General features: G+C 44.2%; 1 protein-coding gene across 15 annotated transcripts in view; it reads left to right on the forward strand.

The window, feature by feature from the left end:
* LOC111872418 (SH2 domain-containing protein 3C) overlaps window positions 1–14,573 on the forward strand; it is a 224,133-nt gene that overhangs the window by 159,461 nt on the left and 50,099 nt on the right. The window contains exon 1 of one of the 15 annotated variants that reach the window (XM_033754776.1): window positions 5,056–5,354. The exons of the other annotated variants lie outside the window; for them this stretch is intronic. The gene's annotated coding sequence lies outside the window, so the exon portion shown is untranslated. Of the gene's footprint in view, window positions 1–5,055; window positions 5,355–14,573 lie in introns of those variants that run through there. 15 annotated transcript variants of the gene reach the window in all.

Here is a 14,573-nt window from a genome sequence, read left to right on the forward strand (position 1 = left end):
AAATGCTCTCGTACGCCTGCCATGGTCCAGTTAAAGGCCAGTGACCAGTGTAATATGAAACAGCAACTGTGAGGACATAGGCCAGTGTTGGAGAGATATATTTCCACCAGAGCTGAAATGGATTTCATGACAGTTGCTTGGTTACAGCTGAAAACCCCCTTGCAGAAATTTATAGTCTCGTACGATATCATCAGCCGAGGAGTGGATTGCCTCTCCTATAAATGATTCCTGCCATAAACATCACCATTACGAAATGAACTATTCGCCAGTCTTCTGTCTCATTGACCAATGCAACGTTTGGGACGAAAGTTTCCGCGAACGCAGGTGGCACTAACTTTGTTCCCATTTAAATGGAAGGTGACTGGTTTTGTGCTGTCGTTGATGCATTTCATTTGCATTTATTACAAAAGGAAGACACCACTTGGACTTGGAAGACCAAGGCGTAGATTGAAAGACATTGAAATGGATCGTAAAGAAATAGGCATGGGGTTGTGCATTGGATTCTAGTGGCTCAGGATGTGGTTCCATGGCGGGTTCTTGTGAACTTCGTAGCCGGCCTTCGGGTTTTGTAAAAGGCAGCGACTTTTGGCCAGCTGAGAGATTCTCAGCTTTTCAACAGTGGCTCTGCTTCTTCGAGTACTTATCATTTTACAATGTATGTTCAAGGGTGAAAGGGGAAATGAAAAATGAAAAAGAAAAAGTTTCAGAATAAACACACAACTCTAAACAAGTGGACGACACTCCTTATGAGGTGGAATAGAATTTTACGAAAAATTTTAATGGATTTTAAGTAATTATTTATGATGAAGAAAGCAGTCTTCTGGGATTTGGCACCGTGTATATGTGGTGTTAACCGACGTTTCGGAGGAACGTATCGCCTCCGTCTTCAGGGTAGAAGAAAAAATATAAGAAATCTGCAAGCAGACTGCTTTTACCGGTTCTCACGGTCTCTTCGCTTGCAGATTTCTTATATTTTTTCTTCTACCCTGAAGATGGAGGCGATACGTTCCTCCGAAACGTCGGTTAACACCACATATACTCGTACACGGTGCCAAATCCCAGAAGACTGCTTTCTTCATAGTCACCGCCGTGAAAGCCTCAAATCTTGTAATTATTTATGATATTTTAAAGGGACTCCAACGCGCGATGTTAACGCACTTCAGAACAGTGTAACAGTCGGACGCGTTAAAACACCTGAAGATGGCCATCTATGGCCGAAACATGTTGTGTTGGATGTTAAATGGTGAATAAAACAATTGTTGCATTATAAACGGACTGCGAATACATAGACGTTCGTCCCCCCCCCCCTTGGCGCCCAATTTGGGCCTTCGCCTACCTCCATGAAACTCTTCGTGACAGTATTCGTTAGGGTCCAGCAAAAGTAACCTTGTGCAGTAAGGCTGATTGCTCTTCTTAAGACTATAGGTTCTACTGACCCTTTGTTCCTCAAATTTAAAGGAGCCACAGCTGAGCTTTAAGGGTGAGACGAGGTGGAGACAGAAAAATTGGGGTTTGATGTTTTTATGGCCAACAAACTAAATGGACTTGCTTTTCGAATTACCGTAGTAGACGTTTTCATGTGTGTTGACACGTCCCATAACATTTAATGGTGCGCGGCCGTCACAACGTATAGAAACCTTGCGCCAGCCCATAGTTCGCCATCTTTGAAACTTAGATTCAATTCAGTGTAACACAAAAGAATGATGTTAATGTACTACATGACAGACAGACACTTTCACATTCCAGGGTGACGTACTGTGGCATTTGCTTCGTGGAACATTTAGCACTTTAGGATGAAGAAATGTTGGTTTGGTTCTCCAGTCTGGTGAAAATATTCATAAACCATGTTCCACTAGAAAGAAAACCACAAAACTCGTTACTTTTCACGTCACGAATAAGTTAGACTCAAGTATTTACGATGTCATGAACTCTTAGGAATGTCAGAATGGTGGGAAGTCACACTTTTTAAAGGAACTTTGTCTGCCTTTGCTGCTTACAAGGAAGATGCGTTCTAAACCCGGCCGAAACCAGTTCTATAAGCCGTGAGTTCTTTCTCTCTCTCCTCGGTATGCCCAATTAATGGAATATCCGCTCATAACCATGTGGCATTCACGAATAAATTGACAGCGGATTCAATTCGGGGAATGTTTTCTGTCATTAATCACTGAATATTATAATTTTCCGTCTGATATCTAAAAGCATAAAGAATAAACCACAGAAAACTATAATTGGGCTACGTCTGCCTCTTTATATGAATATGAAACTTGGGTCATCCACATTAGGGGAAGGACACAAGCTATATTAAAGAGAGTGGATGCATAGGAGGAAGTAACACGGAAGAGGTAAAGTTGTCCCTATGTTTAATTAAGTACTACGTCATGAAGACGTATGGGGGAATGGATGTATAGATCCACGTATTCTTGACCTCTGCGCTAGTTGGAGTACGAGGCTTCGAAAAATACACAGTGTGTAGCTTCATAATCTGTACCCTTCACAGATTATTATCAACATGACAAGATAAAGAGAATAAGATGGTTGGGACATGTAGAATACATGAGAAAGATAAAATTTGCAGAGTATGGGCACAAAATCATAAAGAGACCACTAGGAAGATCTAGACGTAAATGGGAGGATACTAGACCTTTAAGAAGGGTGTGAGGATGTGGACCTGATTCATTCCGCTAGGGATAGGATCAGTCGGGCCCTTTCGAACATTGTAATGAACCATCGGGATCCATAAACGGTAGGAAATTTCTTAACAGTCTGCGCAACTGTTAGCTTCTCACGAAGCACCCTGCTCCATGGAGTGAGTGAATCATGTTTTCCCCCGTGTTTCTTAACGCACAGTTTATATCAATGTTAATTCAGTAGTATACGTAAGCATGCAACTGATGTTTACTTTACACACACACACGCGCGCGCACACACACACACACACACACTTAGAGGAAAGAACCGGGATAGCTCTGTCGATATAGCGACTGGCTACGGGCTGGATGACCGAGGGGTCGGAGTTCGAGTCCCGACAGGATCAAAAATTTTCTCTTCTCCACGTCGTCCAGATCGGCTCTGAAGTCCACCCAAGATCCTATCAAATGGGAACCGGGGCTCTTTCCCCGGGGTAAAGCGGCCAGGGCGTGAAGCTCTCCACTCACCTGCAGCTAGTGCCGAGGTCAATAAAATGTGGACCTATACATCCATTTCCCCATATGCCTTCATGGCGCACTGCCTAATTAGTTAAGCACAGGGACAACTTTAGGGCTTCTATTTTACTACTTAAAGGAACTTCTTGAGGAATACAGATCTACTAGTAATATTACAAAATGAAACATCGCACTGTCAATAGATAAGCACTGCTTTTGTCACTCAGTAGTAGTACACGGACGCTTCCTACTGCGCCCTTAAACAGCTCCCACATATACGTCCCCCGCATTTTAACCTGTTTCACAAATTAAGCAACAAGTATAATTGATCTTTTTTTTTCACGTAATATAGATTTATTATATTTTCGTTGTAAAAATGGATCCACTTAACCTTGCAGTTTGATGTATTTTATTTATTTACAAACCATCTGATGATGCTCTATGTCAGTGGTTCTCATCTTTAGACAGACTGCGGCTCGGCAAATTATTTTTTCTATAAGACGAAGACCCGGTATAATTGATGCCAGGGCCCGGCGGTTGAGAAACACTGGTCTGTGTGACGGATCGAAACATGTAGGGATGGATGATACAGTGAAATTGATTCAACTATTGATATGTCTTATTAAAATTAGAATTAATTTGCTTGGTTGTCGTGTCGACGGCCGCAGTACCTCAGTATAGCAGTAAGACTGTCGTATGAGCCCTGAGTAACTGCTCCACTGACGGTTTACTGCCCGTCTCTGATGCTTTTCTGATCGCCTAGTAGTGAACATAGGAAATATCGAAATGTTTCTCTCAATGTTGAGTGCCTTGAGGTAACAGCGCGTCCAGGATCCCCGTGCCCTCAGGTCCCTGTTGCTGTGGCTACAGACGTAATCCCCAACGACGCCATCACTTTAGTAAGGGGATCGTCTGCTTGCCACTAACACTCTATGTAGTAGCTGTAGCATCGTGGGAGGGTGATCAAGAGGGTAGGTCGGATTCCAGTAACAATAGCTCATCGCCTGACGGACACAACACCCTTCCCCCAACCACCTTACCTTCATTTCACTCCCCCTCGGTTCTAAGTATTGTATTCCCTTGAGACATGTGTTATGACTGCTACGATACATAGGGTGAACTCATAGCATACAAATGGGGGTGGGTTCAGTAGCCTTAAGTGTTTGTCTGTCTGGCCTGCCGTCTGTCCTTGCTTGTATCTGTGGAAATGTACGTCGCTGTTTATCTTCCTACTGTCCCGCCAAACTACTGGCCCCGTCCGACTGATTACGTGCAAACTATATGCCGTCGAGTTGTCAGTTCAGTCTGCCTCTGTCCGTTAATGAACGCGCCCATCCGTCTGGCTCATGCGAGAGTCGAGGTAGTGTTTTCTTTTTAACTGTGTTAACGGTACACCATAATGGCTGCCGCTAGTCAGCTGGGTCACATCTCACAGCTTTCAACAAGAATCGCGAGTTAACCAACAGAGTGTGGGTCTAGCCAATTACTGAGCCGGACTTAGAATATAAGGCATGGTCTTGACCAAGCCTTTAATATTTTTTGGGTCTTTATGTTTGGCTATATATTATCATATGTGTTTTCCCGCTATAAAACATAAGACTAAATAACCACAGCAGTCGCTGTAACGAAACAAAAGAAGCATCTAAAACAATCTACTAGCGCATGCGCCTTTGTTACAACTATCGACCCTCATAGACAAAACACGATCTGTATGAGGGTAGTGGAAGTGGCAGAGGAGGTTAGGGTGCGGAATTCACAGAGCTGCGTGGTGTAACCTGCGCACACGTCAGGCTAAAAATCAATAGGACAACCAAGCAGCACAGAATCCAGGCAATGGCAGAGAGAGAGAATTTCTGAGGGGGTGGGAATCAAAGTGACGGCAGGGGGTAAGAGAGTGAAATTGTAGTTTGTGTAAGAGGCAGAATAGGAGGCACATCTTCGTTTACTTGCTCCTGACATTCAGTTTCCAGTATTGTGAACTGCGTGACTGTGTTTCCGGTTTCGTGCTGAAGTGAAGAGTGATTTAAGATGCTCCGAGTGGAACTGTTGCTTTTTCTAAGTTATGGTTCTTTAAATCTGTGGGGGTGTGGTTAGGACAGTAAATGTTTTCGTTTGGGGTGGATTAATCAAAATTTGGCAATATCTGGTTCATTTGAAGAATAATTCTGGTCTAAACTGGTATCCGTTTGCATCTGAGATATTCAAAAACTGGTAAGTACTGAAAATTAAAAAAAAAAAAAACTGAAGGAAGTCTCATGAGAGAGTTGTTAGTAGGCATCACCACGGAGATTGGTTAAGCTGTTCCACACAAAGTGTTCTTCATTATCCACTAAGACATTTACCCCAAACCTCAGAGGTAACTAGAATCAACCCTTCATTAACCGAATATATATAAATTTGAATTAGATATTCATACACGTATATTTATGAATATCTAATTCAAATTTTATATGGCCCACTGCGGAATGTACATACGAGTACGGGTGTTGTTTGTTCGATAATATCGCATTCTTTGGTTCATACGCAGGCGTTCAAATACAAACCGATTTTCATATGGCTGAAACCTCCTATAATTACAACTAAATTAAATGTAATAATTGCTCATTTCCATTAGTTTTCAAAAGTACATATTTAGTTGACGTTATTTAACTGCATTCTAATGAACCTTCGGGTTCCATAAAATGCTGGAAAATTCTTGAGTAGATGCAGATTTGGCGGCTCCTCGAGAAGGGCTCAGCTCCATGAGTAAGTAAAGTAATGTCTTGTACACGCACAAACGATTGGATAATGTATTGGGGACGTGTCTGAAAGAAAAAAATAAAACTTTCGGTAGGATGTGTCTGCGATTTCAGCCCACTCTCTGATTGAGTTATGTATATTTGCAGTTAGTAATTGAGGAAAAGATGCAGTTCCCGAACTAGACATCGAACCACAACTATCGATTTATTTAGATTTCTAAAGAGCGTGAAACAATTTTTAGAGCACCAAGTGTTGGCCCTAATTGATATCTTATGAGAATAATGATTACAATTATTGGTATTAATTAACTGTAATACGTTACTAGAAACTTTCTTTGAGTATATACTGGGTTCGAATCCTGGTCACTGCATTCACGTGACTGATTTTCTCCATGTGCATCATATCACCACCAGCACAGTTTTCCTCACAGCAACTCAACACAACCTTAAAACCAGTAAAAGTAAAGCTATCCCAGTAACAAGTCATGGTGGCCTATAGGGGTGTGAGACATCGAGGCTCCCAAATTTTCTCTAGACAATCGACTCACAGATGGCGGTAAGGTTGTCAGCCTTACGCGCCGGCCGCCCCTTACCCCCTGGTGTATTCCTGGTACTCATTTCTGTTAGAGGCTAAGTCGACCCCGGGGCAATAATGCGGCTGGAAGGATTAGGAACATTGAAAAAATCCACCTCATCGGGAATCGATCCGCGACCTTCCGGTTTGTAGCATAGCGCCTGAACCAACTACGTTACCGCTAAAACCAGTACAGCAGAAAATTTGGGGGATGGTAACATTCGCTAGGGCTGGACCACTCGTGATTTTCCAATTTCATTTCTGCAAGACTCGCTCCCATTCAGACAGCTTCTCCTTTGTTCATAGTCACAATAGTCGCCAGTGCGAAATAACTTTGGTGGCTTCAACTCCAGAAACTTACCTGATAGAGCGCCATTGTCCCAAAAGCTCTTATCCATGGAGCTTCGTAGTCCTACTCGTTTGCTTAGAATTTGGAAAAAATTCAGATGACTTCGCTTAATATTCTACTAGTGTTCAGGGCCAGTGGCAATACTTTCATTGAGGTCTGTCGTTATTTAATAGTTCTATGGGTATCAAAGGGTGTGTTTCTAACCAGGAGTGTGCTATTGTTAAAGACGATAAAATCAATATTATCAAATCAGTAAGCATGCTGCTGCTTGAAATTTTAGTTCATTTCATGTTAAATTAAAAGTTGTGTTGATTATGTGTTTTCTGCTCACGTATTCCTCCACAATATTCTGTTCAGACATTTCGTTCATCCAGTATTGGGAAGGCGTGTTCTAATTATCCGATGCCTGCTGGAAGGTGCCTTGACTTTGAAGCATCAAAACCCTTAACCTAATCGTATTCCGCCCATTGTTGTAATTAGCTTACTGGAACCAATTAACCAAGGTTTGAAGTGAGGGGTTGACACGGAAAAAGAAGAGGTTTACTGGAGCTCCGTTCGTTGTGGAGCGTCATTTAAGGGACTTGGTACAGCTTAGCGAGTCATCCATTGGAATAATTTGGTCAACACATACACACCCCAAGGGCTGTTTCCAACAATAAATGGTTATGCCATCTGTGATATGTTGAGGGGGAATGAATGAAGGGTGAGTGAAATCTGATTATCGGTTTGCTTCGTAATAGACATCTGTTGGTAGTTCCAGGAACTGACCTCCCACAATGAGTGTGGATTTCTGGGCAGCGGTAGCCGCATAATATATAGTAATGGTCAACTGTTACCATTACAGACAAGAGGGAGGTATGCTACCATGGCAATGATTGGAAAACCTACGATGCTGCATCTCAAACTGTGGTCCCGAAGACATCGTGGTAAAGAATACATCAACAGCAATAAACAGATTAAAATTCATCCATATTCGTGAATAATGGAGTCTTGCGGTTGATGTGCTTCTTGGTTTTATTGCCTGCACCGAAATCACCAATCCCAAATGACAAATCATTGAATTATTCATTATCAAGCTTTCACTGAAGAGACCGTCTAAGCAGTGGTTCCGACACACTTTTAATCTAACGTTTCTTTCATGTGAATAAGAATCCTTATGTTGTTCTTATGTAGTGTCGAATTATATATGAGCTTGTTATTTGCGATTAACCCGGCTCCTTTAAAACGTTGGTACTTATTTACCAAATCACACGGCGTCACATTCCAGAAGACAGAAATCTGGTTCCTCCATCAGGGTTAATTAACTTCTTTAGATATTCGGGAGCCGGAATAGCGCAGTTGGTATAGCGACTAGCTACGGGCTGGACGACCGAGGGGTCGGATTTCGTGTTCCGGTGCGGCCAAGAATTTTCTCTTCTCCATGTCCTCCAGACCGGCTCGGGCCCACCCAGCCTCCTATCCAATTGGTACCTGGGGCTCTTTCCCCGTGGTAAAAGCTATAGAGGGTCAGGCTGACCACACACTTCCAACTTGTGCAGAGGTCAAGAAAACGCGAATCTATACATCCACTCCCCCATACGCCTTCATGGCGTCATGCCAGATAAGTTAAGCACAGGGTTAACTTTACCTTTTATATGTTTAAACTATGCAGGAGCTACACAAGAGTGAGATTTCAGTTTCTTCCTCGGTATTTCCTATTGACTGCCTGGACAACCCCTTGTTGTAGGCAGAACGCAACCATCCTCTCATGTAATTCAACGTTACACCTGATTCCAGGGTGGTTGAGGTTACGTCAACCACCCTGGAATTTAATACCCGCTTAAAGAGACGGTATGGACTTGGACTGGGGGGTACTTCGAGGAGGAGGTTCAGGCTTCGTGGTGGAGTAGCGTTTCCGGTTCTAGGGAATAAACTTGTAACACTGGGGGATCCGCTATTGCCTACGTTTGTTTACACTGTCTACATTCTCATTTGGGGTTGAGCTAAGCTACATAATGTCATATTTATCTAGCCTCAGGTCGGTGCCCTGTAAGCATCTCCCTAGCCGTCAGTAATAACGATGGATGTGTATTAATTTTAATTGCAGGGGAGTGCGACGACGAAATGATGCAGTCTGTGATGAGGTTTTCCGTCTGCAGTGCGATAGTTACGGCGTCGGTAGGCTATCGGGTATGACCTACGTTGGCAATTGATAAAATGTTTGACATTCGACTTGCCATAGTCAGCGACCTGATGAGTATGTAATGGAAGACTTCTGCCAGTCAGCATATCTTCATGCTTTCAATAAACTTGTCGCACCTGCTGATTCAGCGTTTCGAAGCGAAACGTGCCACGAGTCGGGCAAGCTATGTTTGTTTACCAACTTCCTGCCACAGTTCGAGTGGGTACTTTGCAGCCCCGAAGTTACGGAATCGCCCATAGTTATGCCATAAGTACATAACAGTGCGATGTCACAGATTTTTCTCCACTTTCTAACGATTTCCAATTTTATGTTTATGTAACCTATACGGAACAGCTTAAGCTTCCAGTGTGTCAAGTTACATCCACAGGGACTGAAAGAAAACTGCACGCCGTCGGTGTATACATGCATAAAACGTGAAGTTGTCCCCGTAACAGGCCGTGAAGGCCCGTAGGATTGTGAGACGTTGAGGGTCCCACATTATCTAGACAATCGACCCAAAGATGCCGGTAAGGTTGTCAGCCTTACGCGCCGGCCGCGCTTTACTCCCCAGAAGAATTATTTAATTAATTCCCGGTACTCATTTCTGTTAGAATCTGAGTCAGTCCCAGGGCCATATTGCGGCTGGAAGGATTAGGTCAATTGAAAAAATCCAGTGACCTCATCGGGACTTGAACCCGCGACCTTCCGACTTGTAGCATAGCCCCTCAACCAACTACACCCTGTGCTTAACTAATAAGCACTACACCATGAAGGCGTATGGGGGACTGGGTGTATAAGTCCACATTTTCTGACCTCGGCACTAGCTGGAGATGTAGTCAGCTTCACGCCCCGGCCGCTTTACCCCTGGGGAAATAGCCCCGGTAACCATTGGATAGGAGGTTGGGTGGACCCCAGAGCCGGTCTGGACGACGCGCAGAAGAGAAAATTCTTGACCCTACTGGGACTCGAAGTCAGACACCTCGGTCGTCCAGCCCACAGCCAGTCGCTATACCGACTGCGCTATTCCGGCTCTGTATACATGCATAGCATTGTGATAAATTAAATACATAGCAATGGGATAAATTGCTGTGCAATTTATGAACAGTGCAGTACCTGTGGCACTGCCCTAGCCGAACCTACTGGACGCTTGACGTAATTTGTTTCGATAATGATGGTTAAAATAAATTATCGGGCGAACTTTGAAATTAATAAACTTACGCCATACATTACCCGCACAGTTCAGTAGCCAGTTTACTACAGAAACATGAACCCTAAATGGTAAATGAAATATTTCATGTGACAGCACTGCATTACAGTATGCTCTCTGGACATTCCCCCAGTCATGTGATGTGGCAGGGAGAAATTACCGCGCCCCGCGCCGACCTCTTTCACATCGAGATTATTCTTAAAACTGTGGTTCACGTACCATATAGTGCAGTTCTGTAGATTAAGGAGATTTATCGTACGAAAAATATTGCAACTCGTCAGTGCCTATAAGCGTTGATTTTTTTTTTCAATTCAACGAGTAAGCACTCCAGTATGCATCTCTATGGAAAGTCATGATAATCCCAATACGAGATCATGAAAGGAGCCGAGGTTTGATATCTTTTAGTTCGTCGCATAAGACGTGGGCTCGATAAATAACATAGGCTAACGATAACCTACTTGTCCAACAGTTATACTTCCTAGTATACAAAACATCAAGGTCACCTAATTATGATACAAAACACCTGAGCTTTTTCAACTGTTACTTAAACGACTGACCGTGTAGCTTCTTATATTATTTACTTACTTACTTACTTACTTACTTACTCATGGAGCTGAGCCCTTCTGGAGGAGCCGCCAATTCTCAATAATTTCCCAGCATTTTATGGAACCTGAAGGTTCATTACCGTGTTCATAAGAGCCCTCCACTGGTCCCTATCCTGGGCCAAATCTATCCAATCCATACCATCCCATCCTATCTCTCTAATATACATTCAAATATTGTCCACCCACCTACGCCTTGGTCTTCCCTGTGGTCTCTTTCCTTCTGGCTTTCCCACTAATATCCTATACGCATTCCTAGTTTCCCCCATTCGTGCTACATGACCTGCCCACTTCATCTTCCTTGACTTGCTCATTCTAATTATAGTTGGAGAAGAGTACAAGTTATGGAGCTCCTCATTATGCAGTTTTCTCCAACCTCCTGTCATTTCATCTCTCTTCGGTCCAAATATTCTCGTCAACGCCCTGTTCTCAAACACCCTCAGTCTATGTTCCTCCCTTAATGTCAGAGACTAGGTTTCACAGCACCCATACAGAACCACAGGCAAAATTATACGAGTTTTATACGTAGTTTTGTATATTCTAATGTTTATGTTTTGGGACAACAGACGGCTTCTTAAATTATCATTATTATTATTATTATTTCTAAGGCTTACAGTACAGGCTGAACTAAAATCTACCGGGCAGATTCAGCACTGTGAGATGTGGGGTTCTCGGTCTTCTGGGACGTGACGCCGTGTAGTCTAGTATACGTTTGGCAGCGTTTCAGAAAAGGCATGTGACCTGAAGATGGAGATTTGAAGTTCCTCCAGAACGTTGGTAACAACTTCTGTGTGCATCCTGGTAGGCCGGTATAGCGACTGGCTACGGACTGGAGTTCTGAGTCCTGGTAGGATCAAGAATTTTCTCTTCTCCACGTCGTCCAGACCAGTTCTGGGGTTCACCCAACCTCCTATCCAATTGGGAACTGGGGCTCTTTCCCCTTGGGTAAAGCGGCCTGGGCGTGAAGCTGACCACTCGCCTCCCAACTAGTGCCGAGGTCAAGAAAATGTTGATCTCTACATCATCTCCTTGATATTCCTTAATGACATAATGCTTAATTAGGTAAGCTTAGGGACAGCTTTGCCTTTTACCTGGTAGGCTGGATGGAGCCTGGAACGCGGGAATGTGGTAGCAATTTTTCAGTGCAACCTGGTACATGGGAGTGTACGTATTACAACTTTTTCAGAGGGGAGTCTGAGCCGATTATGTGCTGCGAAGTACTAACTCGTGTTTATATGATATACTGAAAGTTATTGGCACGATGCAATTTGTTGTCCATTCAAATCAGAACTGATTTGCACCGATGCCTCATTGTAGTTGTGCACGTGTTTGAGAAACTTTTGAAGAGAGCAGCTCTGCTGTGTAACAGGCCACGGTTCTCCAGAAATGCCACTGGTGCAGGTAAAACTATCCCCGTAACAGGCCGTGGAAGCCCATAGGATTGAGAGACGTTGAAGTTTCCGCATTTTCTAGACAGTCGGCTCACAGATGGCGGTGAGGTCGTCTGCCTTACGCGCTGGCCGACCTTTACCCCTGGGAAGATTCCTGGTACTCATTTCTGTTAGAGGCTGAGTCGACCCCAAGGGCCATAGTGCGGCTGGAAGGATTAGGTCAAGTGTAAAATCCAGTGTCCTCATCGGGAATCGACCCCGAGACCTTCCGGTTTGCTGCATAGTGCCTCGACTAACTGCGCTACCGCTTGCCCCTATGTTATGATATCTTCTGTACACTCCTAAGTGGTCTCTTCTGTTAAAAGTGTTCCGACGAAGTTTTGTATCTGTTTCTCTCTTTTCTCAATAAAAGACGCGGTCCCGCCTATCTCATCGTCCTCCATTTTAACACTATAAAATATTATTTGAAGAGTACGAATTATGGAGGTGTTCATTGCGTGATTTTCGCCATCCTCCTGTCACGTCCATCTCTCTTAGGTCCAAATATTATCAGCGCCCTGCTCGCGAACACCCCTCAATCTAGTCCTTCCCTTAGTAGCATGTACAGTTGTTGTTTATATGTCATTCTGTATACTCCGTAGATTTAGTCCGCTAGCGAGCGATACCGACCGAGCGACCGCCGCTTGCCGGCGAAGTTTTTTTATTGCTAGTGGGGTGGGCCTAAGTCCCTTGTACTGCGTCCACTTCTGGCCTATTGTACCAGCCCCAGATGACAGGTGAGGGTGACTGTGAAGCAGTTGGTGGAATGAAGATTGGCAGGGGAAACCGAAGCACTCGGAGAAAACGTGCCCCAGCGCCACTTTGTTCATCACAAATCCCACGTGACCAGACTCGGGATCGAACCCGGGCCGCCGCGGTGGGAAGCCAGCGACTAACCGCTTGAGCTATGGCGCGGCCCTGCCGGCGAAGTTAGTGCCAACTTTAGCGGATAGAGGGTGTCGCGTGGTCAGCGCAGCGCATCCCTACGGCCGTTTGTCTAGGTTTTGTAGACATATATGTCATTCTGTATACTTGAAGACAAGGCGGTGTCAACAGAATGGTGGCAAGCATTCCCCAGATTTAATCTTTTCTTAGTTTCTCCGCGGTTTTCTCTTCTGTTACTGTCGAAACCAAATTTCTACATTTACTTTTTATCTATACGATCTGTCTTCACACAAGCTTCAAATTGATACTGAGTCGTCATTTCGTTTGTTTGTAGGAGCGCACTTGGACTGTGAGATGCATTTAGGGTCTTCATTTAGTCTGTTTGACAGAAATCCTTCACGAATATGCTACAGGTCAGATGAGTTGTAACCATTTACACAGCGGACCAGGGAGGGCAAGGTTACGTAAATTGGACATGACTGCATCTCATGCAGCGATGTCAACTCTGCCTTCATTTGACGTTTGCTCACGTGCAGCCTTTATACGAGGCGGTAATTTGGCGGCAGCTATTTCCAGTTTACCAGTTCCCTCCCCGACATAATTGTTTGCCTTTCACCTTCATACAGAATCAGTTTTATTTCCTACCAACTAAAACCAAGCGTGTGCTGTTCATCTTTGCGCATTCATTTTTAGAGGCCCGTGGACTCATTATGGAACATTGAATTCCAATAAAACCGCTTCGAGGCACGGGAATTCCCCTGTGAATATACAGTAGTCCTGCGAACCGTCACGTGTTGGACTTGGAACAAGTAAACGAAATAGGGCATTCAGAAATGTGATCAGAGATGTGCGCTAGCTCTGTAACATCTACTAGACGTGTTACGTATTAACAAGTATTGGGGGNTTTCTGTCTGAAAATTGTGCTGCGGCCTATACACGCACGCGGCGTATACATGCGTAAATACGGTAGTAAGACAGGCCGCTTCGGTTGAAAGTGGAGCAAGTGACGAGTAAGTTCATAAATTTATGTTTACAACGTTAAAATGTAATTCCTCAAACAAACAAAAAAAATATTCCGTGACTTGAGTCCGCAAGCGAACTATACCGACCGAGCGACCGCCGCTTGTCGGCGAAGTTAGTGCCAACTTTAGCGACAGAGGGGGTCGCGTTGTCAGTGCAACGAATCCCCCACGGCCGTTAATCTCGGTTTTCTGGACCGGAGCCGCTATTTCCTTGAAATAGTTCCTCAGTTATCCTCACGAGGCTGAGTTGGACCCCGTTCCAGACACATTACTTCTCAGAAAATCTGGTAGCGCCGGGAATCGAACCCGGACCTCTGGATCTGTATCCAGAACTCTGACCACTTTTCTCTGGTAGGGTTCCCCCTTTTGCCCCTTTATTCACGTCTCGAATACAACTGTCTCCTGTAAGCCAGCAGATGCAGACGACTTGGGATGACAGTTTGTGTCTTGCAACGGATATAC

This window comes from Cryptotermes secundus, unplaced genomic scaffold, assembly GCF_002891405.2.
Source record: "Cryptotermes secundus unplaced genomic scaffold, Csec_1.0 scaffold962, whole genome shotgun sequence".
In the NCBI taxonomy this organism is placed as follows: Eukaryota; Metazoa; Arthropoda; class Insecta; order Blattodea; family Kalotermitidae; genus Cryptotermes; species Cryptotermes secundus.